Source organism: Cnephaeus nilssonii (assembly GCF_951640355.1).
Source record: "Cnephaeus nilssonii genome assembly, chromosome: 8".
Lineage (NCBI taxonomy): Eukaryota > Metazoa > Chordata > Mammalia > Chiroptera > Vespertilionidae > Cnephaeus > Cnephaeus nilssonii.
Window position 1 is genome coordinate 94168021 of NC_137079.1, and position 25480 is coordinate 94193500.

At 42.8% G+C, this 25480-nt stretch overlaps 1 protein-coding gene and 1 pseudogene across 7 annotated transcripts in view; one reads left to right on the forward strand and one right to left on the reverse strand.

Annotated features, from left to right (window-relative positions):
* LRCH1 (leucine rich repeats and calponin homology domain containing 1) overlaps window positions 1-25480 on the forward strand; it is a 230572-nt gene that overhangs the window by 101759 nt on the left and 103333 nt on the right. The window lies entirely within an intron of this gene.
* LOC307104447 (small ribosomal subunit protein eS8-like) lies at window positions 364-23886 on the reverse strand (annotated as a pseudogene). Its single transcript has 2 exons — window positions 23836-23886; window positions 364-2518 (listed from the first exon to the last, which is right to left on the reverse strand). The product of its transcript is annotated as a small ribosomal subunit protein eS8-like (transcript).

Here is a 25480-nt window from a genome sequence, read left to right on the forward strand (position 1 = left end):
TCTGATTCTATTAAGTTCACCAGTTTATTCTGTTCCTCAGATTTTTAATTCACTTGACTTTTAGATTCACTTGTTGATAGATATGTATTTGTTGTTCATAATTTTTATCTTTCTTCTTCTTTTTCCTCTTTTTAAAGAATACCTTTCAGCATTTCATATAATACTGGTTTGGTGGTTATGAACTCCTTTAGCTTTTTCTTATCTGTGAAGCTCTTTATCTGCCCTTCAATTCTGAATGATAGCTTTGCTGGGTAGAGTAGTCTTGGTTGTAGGTTCCTGCTATTCATCACTTTGAATATTTCTTGCCACTCACGTCTGGCCTGCATGGTTTCTGTTGAGAAATTAGCTGATAATCGTATGGGAGCTCCCTTGTAGGTAACTAACTGTTTTTCTCTTGCTGCTTGTAAGATTCTCTCTTTGTCTTTTGCCCTTGGCATTTTAATTATGATGTGTCTTGGTGTGGTCCTCTTTGGATTCCTCTTGTTTGGGGTTCTGTGTGCTTCCTGGACTTGTAAGTCTATTTCTTTCATCAGGTGGGGGAAGTTTTCATTCATTATTTCTTCAAATAGGTTTTCAGCATCTTGCTCTCTCTCTTCTTCTGGCACCCCCATAATTCTGATGTTGGTTCGCTTGAAGTTGTCCCAGAGGCTTCTTACACTATCTTCAACTTTCTGAATTCTCTTCTCTTCATACTTCTCTGGAGCAGTGTCCTTGGCCTCTTTGTATTCCAAATCTTTGAGTTGATTCTTGCGATCCTCTAGTCTGCTTTTAGGTCTCTGTATAATATTTTTTATCTCAGTCAGTGTATGTTTAATTTCTAGTTGGTCCTTTTTCATATCTTCGAGGGTCTCATTGAATTTATCGGCCTTTTCCATGAAATTCTTGAAAAACCTTATAACCGTGGTTTTGAACTCTATGTCCAGTCGCTTGTTCTCCTCCATTTCTTTGGTTTGTGATCTGTTTCCTTGCCTCCTCATTTCGCTGCTTCCCTGAATTGGTAGGGTAGCTTTGTGTACTAGATGTCCTATTGGTTCAATGGGTCAGCCTCTCAGTTACTTGCGGTGGACACTCTTGGTGTACCCTTGTGTACTGTGTGCCCCCCAGCAGGAGCTACAGCAAGAACTAGTTTTCTCCTCCTTTGCTTGGGCGGTTTTGGAGCAGTCTGACTGGAGCTGCAGTTTATTTGGTTAAGCTGCCACAGAACAGGCCACTTATATGCAAAAGCCGCTGTGTGGAGCCTGGGCAGGTTTGTAGAATGTGCGGGGCGGGCCTCAGGGCGGGGCGGGATCTCAGGGCGTCCCTAGGCTAGGGCGTGGCCAACGGCAATGGCTGGCGTCAGCCGTCTCTGCCTTTCCACGTTTCCAAGTCCCTGCGCCCCGCGTTCCAGCGCAGTAAAACAATGATTGCTGGGCGCACCTCTGCAAAAAAGTCACTCTCACTTTCTGACCCGATGGCCGAGAGTCCAGCTTTTCCCCGTAGGTGTCTGGGTCCCCCGCGAGTCCCCAGAAACTGGGTTTCAGAGTGATCGGGAGCTTGTCTCCCTGCGGGTTGAAGAAAAACCGCGCGCCCAGTCGCCCGCCGCCAGCCCGATTCGCGCGCCTCCGTACCTCAGCTTTTCAGCGTTTGTGCTCCTTTCTCTCCTTAGTTGTAAATCTTCCACTCAGCCAGCTTTCCCGTGGTTCTGGGTGGTAGACGTTTTGTCTTTTAGTTGTATTTTTGAAATTGTTGTTCGAGGCAGCAGATTAGTTGTTTAACCATGCCGCCATCTTGGTTCCTCCCCCCTCATCAGTTTTTTGTTTTTTTTTAAATAAACATCTTCGTTACATGTGCTAAGATAGGAGGGAAGAGGATTTATTTGCCTTTCTGGGCCTTGATTTTCCTCAGATAGAACTCCAGCTCTTTGCCCTCTAACACATATCCATCTGCTTGGACATGTTGGCCTGGTCTTGAAGCGATGCTTTCAAGAAGTTTGCCCTGCTGGAACTGCTCCTCTGGAAGACTGCTGATTTTGGCATCCTTTTTTCTTTCAGCATATTTCTTCTGAATTTTCTTTGATCATTTTTTGTTTAAAATCTCTTCCTCCTCAGGAGTCAGCTTGACCCCCTTCTTGTGGTGCAAGGGCAGTGCCTAGTGGGACCCATACCACTGTAGGTGTAGTGTGCTGTCAATGAGCACAATGCAGTTCTTTTCTCGGGGCTTGGTATGGACCAGTTCGTTATTGGATGCATTGTAGACAAGATCAATAATCCTTGTTTTTCAAGTACTACCCTTGAGCCCCAGAAGAAGTTTGCCTACATCCAGCCTTAAGGTTTGATACTTCTTGTTACCACCCCACATATGGACTGTGTGTATGGGCAAGGGCCAATCTTAATGTTGGCAGCAGGGTGTCTCAGGTCATATTTTTGTTTCTTATGGTGAGCTTTCTCTTGCTTCTGGTCTTACGGTGCTTGTGAAATGGGAAGTTTGGACTGGAAACACACGGTGTCTCTCTGAGCAGGATGGTTCCCAGGCTCTTTGTCTGGTGGAGTCAAAGAATGAAACCATGGGCAAAAGATGGTATAGCAAAGGTGGAAATTTATTGAGAAACAAGCACTGACTCCCACGAGGGGAGGGGGAAAGAGTTTCACTGAGTTCCTTTTTCCACAGTTTATAAAGGCTGCAGGTTGTTTTTGTGCCTCAATATCCCCTCTGATTGGTCACTATCCCCCTTTGATTTGGTCACTATAGCAACTCCTGAGCTCAAGTCTCACATGAAGTAGGTGAGGTTTCCTCCTTCTCCCTTATTGTTCTACTAGAGGCCCAGTGCACGAAATTTGTGCATTGGCGTCGGGAGTGTCCCTCAGCCCAGCCTGCACCCTCTCCAATCTGGGATCCCTCTCACAATCCAGGACTGCTGGCTCCCAACCACTCACCTGTCTGCCTGCCTGATTGCCCCTAATTGCCCTCCCCCTGCAGGCCTGGTCACCCCTAACTGCCCTCCCCTGCCGGCCTGGTTGCCCCTAACTGTCCTCCCCTGCTGGCCTGGTCCCCCCCAACTGCCCTCCCCTGCAGGCCTGACCCCCCGAACTGCCCTCGCTTGCTGGCCATCTTGTGCCCACATGGGGGCAGCCATCCTGTGTGTTGGAGTGATGATCAATTTGCATATTACCTCTTTATTATATAGGATTCTCTCTGGGCTTTCTTCCTCCCTCTGTTTTGTAAATGTGTACCTTTTGCTACCCCCAGTTCCCTTATCTTATGGAAATGTAACTTCTGTGGCTCCCAGCTCCCTTGTCTTATGGAAATGTACCCTTTGCATCTCTGTAGTCCTGTGTTTTCCATGGACCCCTTAATTCCTAAAATTTCCTAAACCTGCCTATTTCACCTCTAAAAACTCCTTTCACTTGTACCAGTTATCCCCAAAAATGCCCCTGATTTGGCACTGTCTGGAAAGAGCCTGCCTCCAGTTTTTATTAAATCAACTTTATCAAGGTATAACTTGTACCCAGTCTTTTTTGTAATTATGGATCACTAATTTTTGTATAATCAAATAAAGCTAATTTTACTTTAAAATAGGTATAAAATTGGCAAGTCTGAGTGTAAAAGTGTATCACTATTTAAATGAAAGACTTGGTCTCTTCCTCTCACCCTTTCAATGAAATCAAATATCAGATACAGGCTAGATTCTGCCCTTAATCTCACCCATCTTCTTCCTTTGCCAAAAGTAAATGCTATCCTGTAGTTGGAGTGTGTTATTCCCAAATATATTTTGTGCTTTTTCCACATAGTATGTATATTTCCATAAATAATATGTGCTATTGTTTAGTGCTTTAAAAACAATATTAATGTCACATTGTACATAATGGTTTGCAATAATTTCCACTTAACATGTTTTTTATGCCCCCAACTTTATTTTTTAAATTTCAAAAGCCTAGACTTTTATTTATTTACTAGAGATCCAGTACATGAAAATTCATGCACTGTAGGGGGTGTCCCTCAGCCTGGCCTACCCCCTCTCACAGTCTGGGAGCCTTCAGGAGTGGGAGACAACCTGGCGATCAGGGGAAGGCGACGCCCCCATCACACCTCTGCTGCTGTCACTGCCAGCAGTGCAAGCCTCGGCCGGCCCTGGTTACCTGAGCCTCAGGCGGCCCTGGGTGGCTGGGGGGGCTGAGGGGACTGGGGGACTCCAGAGGCAGGCACACAGAGTGGCCGGATGAGCCTGGGGTGGGCCCAGCCGTGCCGCTCGCCTGCTGCCCCATCTTGTGGCTGTGGGCACCGCCATCTTTGAGGGCATGGCAGTCGATTAGCATATTCCCTCCTTATTGGCTGTGGGCACCGCCATATTTGTGAGGGCATGACAGTCAATTAGCACATTCCCTCTTTATTATATAGGATTTATTCATTTATTTTAATCAATTATTATTTTTCAATTACAGTTGACATATATTATATTAGTTTCAGTTGTATACCCACATAACTTACTAAGTTTTCATCCTAGTAAATCTCATACCTATCTGACACCATATATGGTTATTAGCTGTAACAACCAGTTTGTACTCTTAATCCTTTCACCCTTTTCACCTGTATTTCCAACCTCTTCCATCTAGCAGCCATCAAAATGTTCTCTGTATCTGTAAGTTTTGCTTGTTCATTTATTTTGATTTTTAGATTCAGTTGTTGATAAATATGTATTTATTGCCATTTTATTGTTCCTATTTTTTATTGGTTCTTTTTCTTCTTAAAGAAGACCCTATTAGGATAATCTAGAAGCTTATATATTGAACTTTCATTTCTCCTGGTTCTGGTTTATCTAACTAGAAACTAATTTGAGTTTTCTTGCATAAGAACAGATCGAGTTATTTCAGCTATAGCAGAATGTTAATTACCTTGGAATTGCCTGATGGAGCTGGCACAGTGGAGTCTATAGATTTTGGTTCACCATCTCCCTAAAACATCTGTCCTCTAATCCCAATTCATATAGGTGAAATATCCCATGGGAATATTACTCTGTTACTTTATGTTCCTATTCCTGTTTTGCTGTGACATGTTTATCTCTAACAGTTCTGCATGTACATAAATAGATTTAGCTTTGCATTAAGTCCATATGCACTGAGAAACTTTTGGGTATAGATGACATTTTTCTTCTGGGATGATAGAAAGTATAAAATTCTACAAACAATAGGTAACCTAATTTCAAAATTTATATTATGCTTTAAAATCATTAATAAAATTGGTTCTGGAATGATTTTAATGTTGAGCCTAGTTCAGAGTAGAATGGTAGAAAGAACATATTGGAATATGGTTCTCAGATCCTTTAGGGAAAGAACAGAGAGAAGTTATTGAAACTGATGATGGCTGAAGAGGAGATGTATGGTAGGTGTATAATAAACAGTTGTTGTTTTTCTATATTTTTATTGATTTCAGAGGGGAAAGGAGAGGGAGAGAGAGAGAGAAACATCAATGATGAGAGAGAATCATTGATTTGCTGTCTCCTACACGCCCCCCACTGGGGATCCAGCCCACAACCCAGGCATTTATACCTCCTTGACCGGAATCGAACCTGTGACCCTTCAGTCCACAGGCCAACGCTCTATCCATTGAGCTAAGCCGGCTAGGGTGTAAACGGAGTTTTATGATGAATTCCTGGGTAATTGAAAGTGATAAAGAAGTAAAGGTGTAACCAGACAATCAATGAATCCGTGCTGCCTGTCGCTACTTGAGCCAATTAAGCAGAAACAGGATTGAATCATATATGAGTGTTTATTCCAATATCTCCAGCAGTATGGGAGAGCAGCAGGTCACCCACAAAAATCTGCTCTGCAGGACCCCATAAACCAGCTGCTTATATAATATAGGGTAGGACAAGGATTACATGGGGAAGTAAGGATTACAGGCCTGGGGAAGTAGGAGATTGGGGGAGGGGGGGAAGGAGGAAGGGGCTCCATTGTCTGGGCAACAAGGTTGTTAATCTTTCCATGATAATAGGCAATTCTTGAATGAAAATGACTGTATTGCAAGGTTGACTCCCAGGTCCTGGGGGCATACAACTCCCAGCCAGGCCAGAATGTCCTTTCTTTAATAACACAAGGCAATAATGGTTAACATAGCATGATTAATATTTCCCATAACCAAAGCTAGTCTCCAATATTCTATATTTGCCCCTAACAAAGGGACCTTAAAGCACCCAACTCTTTAAATGTTATTTTCTGTCTGTAATTGTTTAATTTCTTATTTGCCTCTATCTTTTCTCGCACTTACATAGGTCATTTGTATTTTGTTTTGTTTTTCCTTGCTCTGTGGACAAAAAAGGGGCCACATACTAAACCTGACAAGCTCTGGGGAGGCCAGCAGGGCGGGCCTTACGAACTCAGACCTGAAATAACCGCATAGGACGGCCTGAAATTATAACTTCCTGGCTACCAGTGAGTCATGGCGGGTAGTCATTCCTAGGCCAGTGTCTTCCTTGACAAAGGTCAGTCTTCACCTTAACTGAGCCTGTCTGTTGTCTTTTTGCATCAATGATAATATACCTTCGGAATGTCAACGTAATTTCCTTTTCCAGACCCCTCGGGGCACAATTTTCCACCACTGCAGAGACCACAAGATTCCTCATAATTATTGTTATCAAGTTAATTGTTAACTTTTAACTATCCTTTGTAAAAGAAGCATGTGTCTATTCCTTTTACTTTTTATCCAATCCCAGAGGTTTCCAAGTTTTGCTTTGCTTTCTCCAGCCTCCTTAATCTATCACCAGTGGATTTTATGTAACCCACTTAACGTCTCCTCTGATTGTAATCCTATATAATAGAAGCCTAATATGCTAAGTGTCCGACCGTTTGACCAGTCGCTATGACCGACACTGACCACCAGGGGGCAGATGCTCGACCTGTAGGTTAGCTTGCTGTTGGGGTCTGGCTGATTGGGACTGGGCGAGACGGGCTGGACACACCCTGGAGCCTTCTGCAGTCCTTCCCCAGCCCCAATCATGCACTGGTGAGGTCCCTCGGCCTGGCCCACACCCTCTCACAATTCGGGACCCCTCAGGGGATGTCAGAGAGCCGGTTTCGGCCCGATCCCTGCAGGCCAGGCCGAGGGACCTCACAGGTACGCGAATCTGTGCACCGGGCCTCTAGTGTATAAATAAGGTGCAAAACTGCCATACTTTGGAGCATTTTCTCAGTCCGTTGAACTTTTGCTTCTTGGCAATTGTTAATCAGTTTGGCTCAAATAAATTCATAAAAATTCTTACAGTTTACATTGATAACTCACATCTATTTTTCTATTACCACATTTTAAGACATATTCCCTAGTGTTGAGTCATGATTTTTTATATTTTATTTATTTTTTTAATCCTCACCCGAGGATATGTTAAGGAGAAAGAGAGGGAGACAGAGAGAGAAAATTGATTGGTTGTCTCCCGTATATGCCCCAACTAGGGATAGAATCCACAACCTAGATATGTGCCCTGACCAGGAATAGAACCCACAACCAACTGAGCCACCTGGCCAAGGCTGAGTCATGAATCTTTAAAGGAATTGCTAACTAAATGGAGAACATTAAAAAAATGTATCTCTTACTTTTCAGAGGTATTGTATCAGGGTATATAAAAGATGTATGTACATCCTTTAAACTCTTTGAAAGCCAGGGACTGTATATACATGTATAATTATTTTGACACCTATTAAATTTATTGCATGAACATAAAATAGTAACATAAGGCAAGCTTTAAAGTGACCAGGAGGTGGTCATCTTGTTTATTCAATTATAAGATCTTTAACTCCTGTTTGAATATTGAGTTTACTTAAAACATGTCTTCTAAGAATTGAACTCTTGAAATTGACTTATTTCTCTGGGAGTAATTTTGAGGTAGACTGTTATATTCACCTAAAATTTTTATTTGTAGCTTGTGAAATAGTAGGTGACTGTCACATGTTTACTGACAAATATGTAATAACTAGAGGTCCGGTGCACAAAATTTGTGCACTTGGGTGGCGGGGGGGGGGGGTCCCTCAGCCTGGCCTGTGCCCTCTCGCAGTCCGGGAGCCCTGGGGGGATGTCTGACTGATGGCTTAGGCCCACTAAGTCATCAGTTGGACATCCTTAGCATTGCCATGGAGGCGGGAGAGGCTCCCACCACTGCTGCTGTGCTCGCCAGCCGTGAGCCCGGCTTCTGGCTGAGCAGCGCTCCCCCTGTGGGAGCACACTGACCACCAGGGGGCAGCTCCTGCGTTGAGTGTCTGCCACCTGGTGGTCAGTGCGCATCATAGTGACTGGTCATTCCACCATTCGGTCATTTGCATATTAGCCTTTTATTATATAGGACAGTGATGGGCAACCTTTTGAGCTTGGTGTGTCAAACTTCGCCAAAAAACTGAGCATAACTTGGATAGTGTGTCACTTTGAGGAAAAAACATTATTTTGCAAATGTTTCATCCTCAGGAGCAGCAAATATTTCATCCTCGGCATGTGGCCGCCTCAGCGGCCGCGTGTCATCAGAAATGGCTACGTGTGTCAGTGCTGACACGCGTGTCATAGGTTTGCCATCACTGATATAGGATATGCTGTAGATGAGGCCCCTTAGAACCATAAGAAATGCAAAAAAATTCACTGTTAACTCATTCTCAAATTGCCCCCACTTAAAATCAAATTGCGCGCCCCCCCCCCCCCCCCCCGTGGGGCATGTGCTGCACCTGGGAACCACTGGGCTTGACACTTTTCCTCTCTGAGCTTCATTTTTGAATTACATACGCATATACCATGGGAATTGTAATCTCTTCTCCGCCTACCTCACTGGGTTGTCATGAGGAGGTTCTGAGCTAATAAACCTAGAAATGTTTCATCAAGTAAGTGATGTCTAAACGGGAAGGGATTGTTATTTTTAAGCCCACATGTACCCTTGCAGGTAGCAGGTGCTGATTAGGGGAGGAAGGCATGATTGTTTCCTGGGACTGTAGCTATGGAAGCTTTGCAGAGGGTTCCACAGGCCTGTAGCTGTGGTAGTCCCTGGAGACGCTGGCCGGAGGGGGGTGCAGTTAGGGGGCGCTAGGATAAGGTGACCAGATTTTAACAATGGTAAAGCGGGACACCATTGACCAGGGGTGGGGGAGTTCTTTTTTTTTTTTTCTTCAATATATTTTATTGATTTTTTACAGAGAGGAAGAGAGAGGGATAGAGAGTTAGAAACATCAATGAGAGAGGAACATCGATCAGCTGCCTCTTGCACACCCCTTACTGGGGATGTGCCCGCAACCAAGATACATGCCCTTGACCGGAATCGAACCTGGGACCCTTGAGTCCGCAGGCCGACGCTCTATCCACTGAGCCAAACCAGTTTCAGCCTGGGGGGGGGGGTTCTTGATTAAAAATTTGGTCTATATTGTAATCACTTTTGTTTTTTTTTAATAAAAGGAAATTCACTTCTTAGATCATCGTTGAATTTGCATCCTCTTTTCTTACTCATGTTAAAAATCTAAAAAAAATAATTTAAAATTATATTATAAATTATTATATACATATTGCTTAAAAACACAGTAAGTAGGTACATAATTACATTGTTAGTTTATAAATTAAATTAATTTGATTGTTATAAAGTAACGATATTTTAAAAATTATTTTAATCCTATATTTCTTTCTAAATAATAACAATACTAACTTGTATTATTTTCCTCTGAATTTGCCGTAACGTATGTCGTAAGTGTCACTTTCAAGGCTGGCGCTAGACTTTTTGCTGCCACTATGAAATATAAATAATATGAGTACTGTCTGCTAAATTCAAGTAAATTTATGTATTTATGAAATAAATAAATAAATTACTTACCTAAATTATCTGAATAGCTGATTTGTAATGACATCACTTGTTTAACTAGCTTACTAGCACGCAGTACATGTGTCTCGTCTGAGAGACGGTTACAAAATGTTTTCGTCGTTGCCAATCCCCAAAAATACCATTGTTCATTAAGTCCAAACAATGGTGGTCGAATTCTAACAACTGATCAACAATGCGAACTTTGATAAGCAGTTCTCTATAATCAGTTCTCAACAATTATTTGTTATTATTAAAGTTTAACATTATAAAATTAACAAAAATAATATAAAACTCATATCCTGGCTAAATAGCCACATGGCCGCCGAAAACCATATATTCCCTTCCCGTTCTCCCGCCGTTCCCTAGCTTGTTGTGCATTCTTTCCAAAAATTGGGACTTTTTTAAAACGCCGCGGGACGCGCGACAAATTGTTAAAAATCCGGACTGTCCCGCCAAAAGCGGGACGTCTGGTCACCTTATGCTAGGGGGTGGCGAGGCCGAATGGGGAGTGACTGTCAAACCTCCCTGCTTGGCGCCATTCTTTAAATTGTAGGTGGCATTTTTGCAGCTGTAAGTGCTCAGGGCAGGGCTCCAATCTCCTGGAGCAGGGTGGGGGCCAGGCCAGGGTGTGGCCAGGCAGGCTAGGAGGGAGGGTTTAGCCGTGGCCCCCCAGCAAGGTTCAGTGTGCTTCCACTGCAGAGACAGCGCTGCTGCTATGGGCGGGGAGGGGTCTGACCCTGGGGGGCCGCTCAGGCCTGCCTCCACCCGGGTCTGGGGTTGTAGGGAGGAGAGGCGTGTCTAGCCCCAGTGGAGGGGCCCGACAGCGACGGGCCGTGGGCCCCGGGTGCCTTGGGGGTGCCGACGGGTTGTCGTTGTGGGCACCCCTTGCGGGGAAGGGGGGGGGGAGGGAAATCGAGAGTCGGAGGTGCAGGCTGTGGCTACCCCTGAGGCTGGGTCTTCAGCCTCCCTGTCCCCTCAGGGGTGCAAGGGGGATCGGAAGAGCTCCCCATGGCCGCTTCCTCTCCCTTCTTTGCAGTCCGGGCTCCTGTCAGGCGCTCTCCTCAGACTCCAGGGAACTTGGCTCCGGCCACCCCTGCCCCACTGGGCTCTCCCCAGCCACCCGCCTGTCAGGAGGCTGCCGGGGCGCCCTGCTGCGGGCAGCGCGGTCCTGGGGGAGGGGGTGGGGTGTGGGGAGCAGCTCCAGTAAAGTTAAGTAAACCCCAGGTCCGCATCGGGATTTGGCTGTGGGCCGCGGGCCACGGGGGAGTCTGCCTGGGCGGGACGAAATCGTGTGAGACCCGGAGTCCCGCCCCGCGGCCCCACAGCCCCGCCCGCCTTGCTGAACGGTGGTGATGTGAGTGTCCTGGATAATTTGCATATTCCTCTATTATTATATAGGACTAGAAGCCCGTTGCACAAAGTTTCGTGCAATAGACTTTCCTTCACCAGCACCAGTTTTCCGCCAGCACCAGTTTTCGTCTGGCCACCCGCCGATCGGAGCGCCTTCCGAAGGCTGCGTGCAGGACTCGGGAGGCGCTCCGATCCGGGGGGTGGCCAGAGGAAAATTGGTGCTGGCGGAAAACTGCTGCCAGCAGCCACGCAATTGGCCACCCCGAGTTCCGCCACCAGCGTCTTCCGCCGGCCCCCTGGGTCCTCCTGCAGTGCCGGCCGTTTAGGCCGGCGGGAGGGGCGGAGGGTGGGGACTCGCGAGTCCCCGCTCCCCGCTCCTCCCGCCAGCCAATCGGCCACCCTGAGTCCCGCCCCCGCGCCTCCAGCCGGCCCAATCGTGGGCGTAGCGGAGTGATGCAATTTGCATATTACCTTTTTATTATGTAGGATTACTGGAAAATACTAGTGGCATCTAATTAAATGGCAAGTCTTCTAAGATGTTGAGTAGTATCATCCACATGACACGTGGGTGGTCTGTGTGAGTTCTTGTCCTCACACTACCACCCACTCCCAGCCACCCGGCGGCTGGTAGCCAGGAGGAGTTTAGAATATTGTGCTGTCTGTGATCATGATGTACGCCGCCTCCACAACAACCAGCATTGGCGTGGTAGCCTTTTCCTGTCTTTTCTCCCCTCGTGAAAATCCAATCAACAGAGTAAAATACATTTCTTCTTCAGTTTGGTGAAGAGGCATGATATGATGGACTTATGTGGACTTTTGGCCTTTGAGGCTGCTAGTCCATTTATTTGAAAAAAGGAGCAAAGGTGCTGCAAACACACTGCCTTGTAAAAGAACTTCTGAGTTGCCTCCAGTCCAGTTTATTGTCTATGAAGTTATAAATGGGAGAATATGTCAAAGAAAGCTTATATTCTAGATAGTATATAATCAAATCATGACATTGTCACTAACGTATGGTAGGGAAATATATATAAACTAGAGGCCCAGTGCATGATTGAATCATGCACGTGTAGGGTCCTTTACACGCTTTTGCTTTCGATCGCGGGGGAGCTGGGTGCCTGTCCACTGGTGCGCCAGGCCTTTCAGAAGCCTCCGGCGCAGCGGAGGCTTCTGAAAGGCCTGGTGCCTGAGTGGACAGGCACCCAGCTCCCCCGCTTTTGATGGTCCGTGGTGGGACGTGAGCTCCCTGCCCCAAAGGCCCCTTCTGTGCCGCAGAACAGCCATGGCGCAGACGCTGAGCTCGAGCCGCCACTGGCAACGCGAGCTCAGCGTCCCGCCGGCCCAATCGGCCACCCCGGCCACCCCTAGTCCCGCCCCCCCGCGCCTCCTGGCCAATCGTGGGCATAGCGAAGGTACGGTCAATTTGCATATTTGTCTATTATTAGGTACGATTACAGAAAATTAAAGAAATACTGTAAATTATTTTTGAGCACTCACTTCAGATTGACTAATCAAAGACAACACATTCTTAAACAGCTTGAACAAATAGGCAAGTTAATAAAATTTTAGATATAAGTACTTGAAAACACTTTCTTTTCTGAAGTACTTATATGAAGTACTCATATTTCTATTAAATAGGAATAAAAAATTGTTGGATGAAATAGTGAAGAGAAGCTACTTTTCAAACTTTCATAGATTTCTTATTTCTATACTTAAAATTAAACATGGTCTCACTATAGTAAAATTTTTTTTCTATTTTTAAGTAAATCACATGTAAAAATTGCTAATTTTGTATATTTCAAAGTAGGAGAGATGCCATATGGGAAACATTTACCATTGAGTATACCCTCTGGCATATATTGGGTATTGCAGCAGAGCAAAGACATGAATATTTGATGCTGATGGTGATAATAGCAACAGAGATGATGGTGGTGGTGATGTGTCACTGCTTTCCCAACTTCTTGGCTGAGAGGCTCTCTCAGGGATTTTATCTTTAAGTGTCAAATGGTTGCTTGGTGTCAGGAACCCAATTCCTCTCTTAGACTAGATATGGGCTTAATTAGCACATGTAAAAAAATACCTTCAATGCAGTTAAAAACACGTTTTCTACATTTTTTTCACATGATTGGAATATCATATTTGTGGGAACATTAATTTATTGTTGTTTATGTAGCCTGTGCTTGAAGGATCTGGGCTTTTAATCTTTGCTTCTTGGTGTTTGCTACATTAGGTTATGTTAGTTTATGTGCCATTGTGTCTTTTCCTGTTACAAAGTGTCTTAAACCAAGAAATGTGGCCAGGAACAATAAAAGTGATTAAGCAAGACTTATTCCTATAGAGGAACAAACATTTTGAACCTGAATTACACAGGAAAGCCTCACAAAGTTTAAAATCTATTTCAAGACATGGAGAGGTTGCTGTTGGTGAAACTCATGGAAAAAAATGTACCTTAGGAAAACAGACTAACTCGGGGTAGCAGAACTCTTGGCAACCTTAGGGATGTTGTGATTCTAAGAATAGGGACCTTGGCTTTAAAGTTTCATCTCAGAGACATTTGGGAATAGAAGGTGCCAACAAATGAAAGTTCTTTACAGCCTTGATCACCTTGCTTCCAGAACTCTCAGTGACTGATTTTACTTTCCGAGAGTGAAATACTAGTACACAGCCAGGAGCTGGTTTATTGATTAGAACCCCTTATCTCTCTGAGACATTGCCTGTAAAGAAGAGAACAGTTTTTTGAACAAAATGCTATCACACCATAAAAAGGAATCTGTTTTGGCTGCTTTTTCAGAAGCTTGGCATCCTTTTTGGCTGCTAAACAATGTGCAGAAAGAGCCAACTTCCTGATGGCTGTGTAACCTGTATCTCCACATTCCTGTGGGAGTGGTCATTCTGAGAAATAATCTTTAATCCTCAGAATGTAGCTCTCTATTTGAAGGATTGGAAGAAGTATCCTGTAAACTAGAGTTGTGGTAGATAGTACAAATTTTACATTTTTTGTTGTGAATGAAAATTATTTTTCATTGTTTCTAAGAATTTAAATTTTATCCCTAAGTCTCCTTGAACTGACATTTCTGAGGAAAGTTTCAATTATAAGATAGCATTTATTCTTTCTGTAAACTGATAAAATTGATGATGTCTTCCTAATATGGAAAAGGTGAGGAATTTTGTTTAATTCAAGACAAACTTGTAAATTCTACAACTTTTAATGAAGATCTTATCTTATTCCAAGGGAAAATGAGAATACTTTATATATTTTATGGCTTTTGGTAGCTAGATTTTCTTGTGAAATGACAGATCAACAGGAGGACACTAAAATTCAAGGTATTTGGAAGTATTATCTTAAAATTTGAAAATATTTTTTGTCCAATGTTAGAGTTAGCAGTGGCCATCAGGTATGATTTAAGCCTTGCCTTTTCTCCTGTGCTCCTGGGCATTTGTTTTTAAGGTGGAACCTTATCAGATCCCATTTCTTTTAATATAGCCTATACATGGCAAGGCTTTCAAAGAGGGTTTTTCCATTATACACATCACCTGATTACAGATATTGTTTTAGATCAGTGTTGTATTGAAAACACACACACACACACACACACCAAACCCGGAGAGACACAAAAGGGACATTATGACTTTGATAGCTAGATCACTGTTTTCAGTTCTGCTTCTGATCTTAATAGAGTTTTTGAGATCTTTGTGCTGTAGATTCGCTTTCTTAAAATGGGGTGAAGACATTCTCCTAATTTATTGTATAGTTTTTTCTTGTTTATAGTAATTCTCAAAGTTTTTTCTGCAAGCCCAAAATGAACAACCTGTAAGTTACATTTATTTTTCTAACTAGACAAACAAAAGCCCTTTGAAACATTGCCATTTTATCAATAATCAACTTCTTATATTTCCTCTACAGCATTGTAGTTTACCAAGTTTATAACAAGTACTGTACATAACAAGAGGGAAAGAAAGAAAAAAAAGAACTTAGACATGTGTGGGAATTTGAAATAATCATTTCTGAGCCCTTCAACAGTCTTTACTTTAGATAGGAAGTAGCAAAGTGATTTAACAGGTCACACTGTTTCATAAATATAAATAATAGAAATTAGTGGAATTTCTTGGCATGTTATGACTTGCTCAGCACTTCCACATTTGTTATCCTTGTGCTTAACATTGTGCTTCATTGCATTACATACTCATTAAGACAATGTCATAACCATAAAAATATTTAGAAAAATTTCCAGGAGACCAACTAAATATTTAATAAGGGAAGGCCTTTGTAATTTAAAAGTTTTTACTGCCTTTTTAGTTGGTTCCCCATTTTAATTCATAATACTGTAAATTTGTACATTGTTTTCCTTTATTCATTCAGGAGTTTGTCTTAATTTTGTATTTTTAAAAAAATCACTTTTGATGTTAGTTACCATCCTTTTGTGTTTTTTTATTTTTCTTTAAAATTTTTTTTTATTGATTTCAGAGAGAGAGAGAGAGAGAGAGAGAGAGACAAACAAAGAGAGATAGAAACATCAATAATGTAGGAGAGTCATTGATCCGTGGCCTCCTGCACGCCCCCGACTGGGGACCAAGCTTGCAACCGGGCATATGCCCTTGACTGGAATCAAACCTGGGACCCTTCAGTCTGCAGGCCAACACTCTATCCACTAAGCCAAATCGGCTAGGGCTTTATTTTCTATTTCATTAATTTCTGATATATAAATAAATTTTATTTGTGATTGCTGTGGTTAGGAAGTCCAGTACTATGTTGAATAAGAGGTGAAAGCAGACAGACATCTTTGTCTTGTTCCCAATCTTGAGAGAAATGCTTTTAGTTTTGACCCATTGAGTATGCTGTTGGCAGTAGGTTTGTCATATATGGCCTTTATTATGTTGAGGTATGATCCCACTTGGCTGAGAGGTTTGTTTGTTTTTTTAAGTTATAAATGGGTGTTGGATTTTATCAACGGCCTTTTCTGCATCGGTTGATATGATCATGTGATATTTATTCTTCATTCTGTTTATGTGCTGTATCGCATTTATTCATTTGCGGATATTGTGCCAACCTTGCATCCCAGGAACAAATTCCACTTGATCGTGGTGTATGATCTTCTTAATGTGCTGCTGGATCCGATTTGCAAATATTTTGTTGAGGATTTTAGCATCTATGTTCATCAGGGATATTGGCCTATAATTTTCTTTTTTTGTAGTGTCTTTATCTTATTTTGGAATTAGGATAATGCTGACTTCGTACAATGAACCTGGTAGTCTTCACTCCACTTGAATTTCCTAGAAGAGTTTGAGAAGGATAGGTGTTAGTTGTTCTTTTTTTTTTTAATATATATATATATATATATATATATATATATATATATATATATATTTGATATACATTGATAATAGATATATACATTGATAGTAGAGAAACAGCAATGATCGGCTGCCTTCTGCATGCCTTCTACTATGGATCGAGTCTGCAGGTGACCTCTTGGTTTCTGGGTTGATGCTCAACTGCTGAGCCACACCTGCCTTGTGTAGTTGTGGTTTGAATGTTTGGTAAAAGTCAACTGTGAAGCCATCTGGTCCAGGACATTTTGTTGTTGGAAGTTATTTTATGACTGTTTTAATTTCATTAGTTGTAATCTATCTATTCAGATTTTCTTATTTTTACTGATTCAGTTGTAGAAGATTGTATGTTTCTAAGAATTTATCCATTTTGTCCAGATTATCTAATTTATTGGCATATAGTTGTTCATACCAGTTTCTTATAATCATTTGTATTTCTCTGGGGTCATTTATTCTCTTTCATTTCTAATTTTATTTATTTGGGTAGTCTCTTTTCCTTTTTTTAAAATCCTCACTCAAAAAGAAGGGAGGGAAGGGGAAGGAAGGAGAGAGAAAGAGAGAGATTGAGATAATGAGAGAAAATGTTGATCAGTTGCTTCTCATACATTCCCAGGCTAGGGTTTGAACCTACAACGTAGGTATGCTCCCTGACCAGGAATTGAACCAGCAGCCTTTTGGTGTATGGGATGATGTTCCAAACAACTGAGCCAACCAGCCAGGCCTCTTTTTTTTCTTAATGAATCTGGATAAAGGTCTGTCAATCTTGTTTATCTTTTCAAAGAACCAGCTTTTCATTTCATTGATCTTTTGTGTTGCTTTTTTTAGATTATTTTGTTTATATCTGCTCTGATCTTTTTTATTTCCTTTCTTCTACTCACTTTAGGTTTTGTTGTTTTCTAGTTTCTTAAGTGTGAAGTTAGATTGTTTATTTGAGCTTTTTCTTGTTTCTTGAGGTAGGCCTGTAATGCTATGACTTTCCCTCATAGGGCTGCTTTCACTGTGTCACATAGATTTTGGGTGGTTGTGCTCTCATTTTCATTTGTTTCAAGGTATGTTTTGATTTCTTCCTTGATCTCATTGTTATCCCATTTACTGTTTAGTAACATGTTATTTGGCCTTCATGTCTTTGTGTGTTTTCCAGTTTTCTTCTTGTGATTGATTTTTAGTTTTTTATCATTATGGTTAGAAAAGATGCTTGATATGATTTCAATCTTCTTAATTTATTGAGAGTTTTTAGTGTACTAACCTATGGTCTCTCCTAGGAAATGTTCCATGTACATTTGAAAAGGATGTATATTTTGCTGCTTTGGGGTGAAATGCTCTGAACGTATCCATTAAACCCATCTGGTAAAATGTGTCATTTGTGGCTACCCGTTCCTTGTTGATTTTCTGTCTGAATGATTAATCCATTGCTGCCAGTGGGGTATTAAAATCCCCTACTGTGAGTATATTACTTTCAATCTCTCCCTTTGTGTACATCAAGATTTGCTTTATATATTTAGGTGCTCCTTTGTTGGGGGCATAAATGTTTACAATGATTATATCACCTTGTTGGATTTGCTCCCTTTATCATTATGTAGTGTCCTTCTTTGTCTCCTACTATAGACTTTGTTTTAAAGTCAATATTATATGATACTAGAGGCCCGGTGCACGAAATTCGTGCACGGAGGGGGGGCGTTGTCCCTCAGCCCAGCCTGTACCCTCTCCAATCTGGGACCCCTCGAGGGATGTCCTACTGCCCATCCCAGTGGGATCGGGCCTAAATGGGCAGTTGGGTATCCCTCTCACAATCCAGGACTGCTGGCTCCCAACTGCTTGCCTGCCTGCCTTCCTGATTGCACCTAACCGCTTCTGCCTGCCAGCCTGATCACCCCCTAACCACTCTGCTCCAGCCTGATTGATGCCTAATTGCTCCCCTGCCAGCCTGTTTGCCCCCAACTTCCCTCCTCTGCCGGCCCAGTCACCCCTAACTGCCCTCCCCTGCAGGGTTGATCGCCTCCAACTTCCCTCCCTTGCAGGCCGGGTGCCTCCCAACTGCCCTCCCCTGCTGGCCATCTTGTTGTGGCCATCTTGTGTCCACATGGGGGCAGGATCTTTGACCACATGGGGGCAGACATATTGTGTGTTGGAGTGGTGGTCAATCTGCATATTACTCTTTTATTAGATAGGATAAGTATTGCTACCCCAGCTGTTTTTTCATTTCCATGAAATATCTTTTCCATCCCTTTATTTTTATTCTGTGTGTATTTTGCATTCTGAGGTGTGCCTCTTGAAGACAGTGTATATATGGGTCTTGTTTTCTTTTTTTAAAAAAGTTCTTTATTGTTGAAAGTATTACATATGTCCCCTCTTTCCCCCATTGTCGTCTCTCAGCCTGCCCTCGCCCCCCAGCCCAGGCCTTCATCCCCTATTGTCTGTGTCCATTGGTTTTGCTTATATGCATACAAGTTCTTTGGTTGATTTCTTACCCCCGCCACCACACCTCCCTACCCATCATCCCCTGCTTTCCCTCTGAGGTTTGACGGTCTGTTTGATGCTTCTATGTCTCCGGATCTATTTTTGTTCATCCGTTTATGTTGTTCATTATATTTTACAAATGAGTGAGATCATGTGATACTTATGTTTCTCTGACTGGCTTATTTCACTTAGCACAATCCTCTCCAGGTTGATCCATGCTGTTGCAAATGGTAAGAGTTCTTTCCTTTATACAGCAGCGTAGTATTCCATTGTGTAGATGTGTCGCCGTTTTCTAATTCACTCATCTGCTGATGGGCATTTAGGCTGTTTCCAAATCTTAGTTATTGTCAATTGCGTTGCTATGAACATAGGGGTGCACACATTCTTTCTGATTGGTGTTTCTGATTTCTTGGGGTATATTTCTAACAAGTGGGATTATTGGGTCAAATGGGAGTTCCACTTTTAATTTTTTTGAGGAAACTCCATGCTGTTTTCCACAGAGGCTGCAGCAGTCTGCATTGCCACCAGCAATGTATGACTGGTTCCCTTTTCTCCACATCCTTGCCAGCACTTGTCATTTGGATCTTGTTTTCTTATCCATTCAGCTACCCTATGTCTATTGATTGGAGCATTTAAGCAATTTACAGTTAAAGTGATTATTGGTAGGTAGGTATTTATTGCCATTTTATTCTTTTTAACTATTTTCCTGTGTTTCCCCCACCCCCTTTTCTTCTTAAAGAAGATTATTTAACATTTCCTATAATAGTGGTTGTGTGGTAAGCCCTTCGTTTCTCCTTCAGTTGTAAACGTTGGCCTAGCGGGGTAAAGTAGTCTTGGTTATATAGGTCCTTGCTTTTCATCACTTTCAATGTTTCATCCAAATCCCCTCTGAACTGAAATGTTTCTGTTAAAAAAATCAGCTGACAGTCTAATGGAAGCTTCCTTTTAGGTAGCTAAGTATCTTTCTCTTGCTGCTTTTAAGATTCTCTCTTTGTCTTTAAACATTGCCTTTTTAATTATGATGTGTCTTGCTATGGGCCTCTTTGGATTCATCTTGTTTGGGACTCTCTTGGACTTGTGTGTGTTTTTCCTTTACCAGGTTAGTTGAAGTTTTCAAGCATTATTTCTTCAAATTGTTTCTCCATTCCTTACTGTCTTTCTTCCGCTAGGATGCCAATGTTGTTACACTTCATGCTGTGCCAAAATTCCCTTAAACTATCCTCAGTTAATTTTTTTTTTTACTTTTTGCTGCTCTTATTGGGTGTTTTCTGCTACCCTGCCTTCCAAATCACTAATTTTCCATCCTCTGCTTCATCTAACCTACTGTTTATTCCTTCTAGTGTATGTTTAATTTCAGATATTGTATTTTTCATTTCTGATGTTTTTTTTAAATGGTTTGTATGTCCTTTTAACTGCTGTGTAGTTTTCACTAAGCTGCTTGAGCATCCTTATAACCATTTTAGTTTTTAAACTCTATATCTGATATATTGATTCCCTCTATTTCATTTAGCTAGTTTTCTAGAAATTTCTCCTGATCTTTCATTTGGGGCATGTTTCTATGTCTCCCCATTTTGGCTGTCTCTTTATGTTTGTTTCTACAGATTAGGTAGATTTGCTATGACTCCGAGTCTTGGTAGCGTGGCCTTATGTAGTAGGTGCCTTCTGGAACCCGATGTCACAGTCTCCTTGATCACCTGAGCTGGGTGCTCCAGTAATGTCCCTTGTATGTGTTTTGTTAGCTCTCCTCTTGTAATTGAGTCTTGATTGCTATTGGGCACTTTGTTCATGGTGTTGACTCTCAAGATCGCTAATTGTGAAAATCAACCCAGATCAGTGTTCAAGCTGCTGTGTAGGTGCTGATCACAGGGAATTCACCTCAACAGGGTCTTTTGCCTGCTGAGATCTCCCTTTTGATTTGCTGATTGTGAAACCAATTGGATTCTTCTTTTATGTTGTCTGAAGCTGACCCCTGGGTGTGTTTATTCTGGGGCCTCTTGGAAGGGACTCTGGTGCAGACACTGTGACTGGCCTTGGGCAACCTGTTACAGCTACAAAGCCATCCACAGTTTGTGGCTGCCTCTCCTGGGACTGGGTGTGTGCTGGAAGGACCAATCTATGCATCAAGTCTGTTTTTTTACCAGCTATGGGTCTAGGGGCAGGTCAGCAAAATTCCCACGGCACCCCGAGATCTACCCCTGCCTGTCTCCATCTGCTGGCAGCTTGTTCAGCTCAGTCACTGAAAGGGCCTGCTTGGTACTCAAGTTGCATGAGTAAGGTTTCAGTTAGTCACCAGGTAGGGGCAAGTGTTATTCATCAGCTTGGTACAGGTTCACACTCGTTGCCAGTGTTGGGTTTGAGACCACTCAGCAAATGTCTGAGGGTATACTACATCTAGTTGCCACCTGCTGGGTGCTCACACCTTTGTGGTGGGTCAGAATCTCAGAGAGTTGTCAGGGTGAGGCCAGCAGAGTTTATCAGGCTCAAACATATCAAGATTTGGCTGTGTGAAGGGAAAACTCTGCACCCGTCTGGTTTGCTAGGGAACATTGGTCCTTGTCCTTGAGCCACACAACTCAGTCTGTCCCAGATTTTGCCAGGAGTTTGATTTCAGCAGGGAAGGGTCACCTGGGGTCGGGAGGATAGGATTTGTGGATCTCCCATGACGGGGAGATGCCGGTCATGCTTGGGGGGAGGTGGAGGGAGTAGCCCCTACCCCAGAGCCACACCATTCAGTTTGTCTCAGATGCTTCCCATACCTCAGTAGAGCAGAGCCACCAGGAGTTGGGAGGGTAGGCCCCTGGGAGCCGGAAAGGTGGGCTTAGTGGATCTCCTGTGTGGGAGTGGCACCACTGGTCAAATTCATGGGAAAGTGGGGGGAATGATCCTTGACCCAAAGCCACACAACTCAGTCACTGGTACCCTTGAGTCTGCCAGTACCACCATACCCTGGCCCAGGCAGCTGGCTTTTCAGCAGGGTGCAAGCTTTGCAGGGTTGGGCAACACGGAATCTAGAGGGTAAGGCTATTGCATTCCCCCACCCGATGCCCTGTGGAAAGGAGTGCCACACCCAAGAATGATGGTGTCCGTAGTGTAGGAAATGTTCTCAGCACAGGAATTCTAACGGCCGCCCCTTCTCCTTTCTCCCCAGCCAGAGCCACAAATCCCGGTCGATCCTCAAGTGGCTCTAGTCTGCTTTACCCTCCACCACAGCCCAGGGTACAATGAGATTCTTTTGCGTTGGCCCTTTCAGAGAGCACCTGTGTCTCTAACAGATGCCTGTCTCTCCCTGGTGGACAGAATGCCCACTGCTTTTCACAGCCAGATGTTATTTGGGTGCTTCTTCCTGGTTCTGGTGCTCTGGGCTGAGGAGCCCAGTTTGGGCTTGAGACCCTATGCTTCTCATTGGGGATCGTTGCAGCTAAGATATTCCTCTGGAATCTCAGCGACCACATGGTGGAGCGAGGCCAGACCTTTTCACATCTCCACCATTCCCACCATTCTCGATGTGGCTTCTTCTGTAACCCTTGCTTATAAGATTTCTATTCAGTTGGTCTTCAGTTGGTTATTCAGGCTGATTTCTCTGTATTTTAATTGTAATTCCAGTTTGGTCCTGGGAGGAAGTGATTGTAACATCCACCTACTTCACTGCCATCTTGGATTCCCTCTTAATGTGTTATTTTAAGACGAAGTTACAGGCCAAGTATTTTGAGGCCAAATTCAAAATTGCATGTCTTCCTGGTAAATTTTAGGTTTTGTCATTGTGTGGTGGTTCACTGTATCCCTAAAGTGCTTTTTTTTAAAAAAAATCTTTATTGTTCAGATTATTACAGATGTTCCTCTTTTTTCCCCCCATAGCTCCCTTCCACCTGGTTCCCACCCCATCCCATGCCCTCACCTCCCCCCCACTGTCCTCGTCCATAGATGTAAGATTTTAAAATGCTTTTCTTGACATATTTTATATAAAATTAATACTTATACCTTAGCTTTCTTTTGCCCTCATATATCTTTTTCCACTCCTTTATTTTCAACCTCTCTAAAGTTTTAGGTATATCTCCAAGTAGAATATAGATAAATTATTTTAAAAAGCAATCTGATTATCTTTATCTTATGATATGTGAATTTAAGCCATTTACATTTGTTATAATCACTTGTATATGTGAATTTATATTTTCCTTCATATTTTGTGTTTTTTTTATCAAGGTTCTTTGTGTGTTTTTTTCTGCCCTTTCCTACCTTCTATTGAATATTCTGAATTTTTATTCTAATTTTCCTCTTCTTTTGTTTAATCATTATATTTTTATACTTTTAGTAGAGAAGTTAACTATAAGTTGTTAATATGAATATTTGACTTACAAAAGTCTAAAGTTCTGTAGGTAAAAAAATATCTCTCTTATCCTCCCAAAATAATAGCATTTATAGAAAGCTTAAACTGCAAGCTCCTCTCTTCAAACTTAGATTATATTTTTATTCTTTATTTTAGGTCCTTGCTTTTAGTCAACTGATTATTAGTAGTAACCCATATTTTTTCATCTCACTCATTTTAGGGTCTACTTTCCTTTTATAACATGCATTTTTAAGAAGTTCATTTTTAAGAAGACTGTTTGTGGTAAATACAGTCTTTTTCTGAAATGTCTTAATTCCCCACCCCCATTATTGAAAGAAGTTTCAAATTATTAGTATAAAGTTCTAGGTTACACTAATATAAAGTTTTAAGTTGGCAATTATTTCTATTGTATTTAAAGACATGTTTTCTGGTCTCTGTTTTGCTACAGAGAAATTCTTTGCTAGTCTAAATGTTTTAGGTTTGTAGAAAAATCTTCCATATTTTTTCTTTTTCTTTTTTCCCATATCTTCTCTTTGTCTTTGATACTTTTGAACTTTATGTATTATATATACATTTTATTAATTTGACTTACCTTGTTATAAATGCATTTTCCTTCCTGAGTCTGAAGATTGATGGTTCTCATCAACTCGAGAAAAATTTTAGTCATTATCTTTTTTAATATTGCTCTGTTCTCCATTTCTCTATTATTTCTATCTTCTTTGGGTATTCCCTGTTAGTTATATGTTGAACATCTGATTCTATCTTTCACATTTCTTATAAACTCTTTTATAGTTCTTACTAGAAGCCCGGTGCACGAAATTCGTGCACGGCGGGGGGTTGTCCCTCAGCCCAGCCTGTACCCTCTCCAATCTGGGACTCCTGGAGGGCAGTCAGACATCCCTCTCACAATCCAGGACTGCTGGCTCCCAACTGCTTGCCTGCCTGCCTTCCTGATTGCCCCTAACCGCTTCTGCCTGCCAGCCTGATCACCCCCTAACCACTCCGCTGCCAGCCTGGTTGATGCTTAACTGCTCCCCTGCCAGCCTGTTTGCCCCCAACTTCCCTCCTCTGCCAGCCTGGTCACCCCTAACTGCCCTCTCCTGCAGGGTTGATCACCTCCAACTGCCCTCCCTTGCAAACCTGGTCCCTCTCAACTGCCCTCCCTTGCAGGCCTGGTCCCTCACAACTGCCCTCCCTTGCAGGCCGGGTGCCTCCCAACTGCCCTCTCCTGCTGGCCATCTTGTAGTGGCCATCTTGTGTCCACATGGGGGCAGGATCTTTGACCACATGGAGGCAGCTATATTGTGTGTTGCAGTGATGATCAATCTGTATATTACTCTTTTATTAGATAGGATAGAGGCCTGGTGCACGGGTGGGGGCCAGCTGGTTTGCCCTGAAGGGTGTCCCGGATCAGGGTGGGGTTCCCTTGGGGCGTGGGGCGGCCTGAGCGAGGGGCCTGTGGTGGTTTCAGGCCAGCCACGCACCCTGGCGACCCAAGAGGAGGCCCTGGTATCTGGAATTTATTTTCCTTCTACAATTGAAACTTTGTAGCCTGGAGCGGAGCCAAGCCTGCTGTTCCCTCCGGGGTGGCAGCCATTTCTGTGGCAGTTAATTCACCTTCTACAATTGAAATTTTGTAGCCTTAAGCGGGTGAGCCTGGCCAGGGTGTGTGGAAAGCTTTGCTTCCCCTGTTGCCGCCGGCAACCCTGGCCTGCTCTCTCAAGCTCCATTCTGCCGCCATTTGTTTGAATTTGTTTACCTTCTATAATTGAAACTTTGTAGCTTGAGTGGAAGCTTAGGCCTGCAATGGCTATGGAAAGCTTGGCTTCCTCTGTTACCTGGGAAACCTTGCTCTCTGTGGCTGTAGCCATCTTGGATAGGGTTAATTTGCATACTCGCCCTGATTGGCCGGTGGGCGTGGCTTGGCTTGTGGGCGTGGCTTATGTAGCGGAGTGATGGTTAATTTGCATATTACCATTTTATTAGAGAGGATTTCTTTACATTTGGGGTGGCTTTCAAGCACAAGAATGCCTTTAAACTCCTTGTGTTTACTTTTGTCTCTAAGTGACAACAGATGTATAAGGCAATAAATTACAAAAAGCTCTACTTGGGTATTAAACATATTGAGAGTGAAAGTTCAGTAATTCTTTGAATGCAAAAACTTGTGGTGCTATCGGATTCCTTAATTGAAAAGACTCTTTCTGAGTGGATATGTGGCACAAGAATTTGTAGCACTA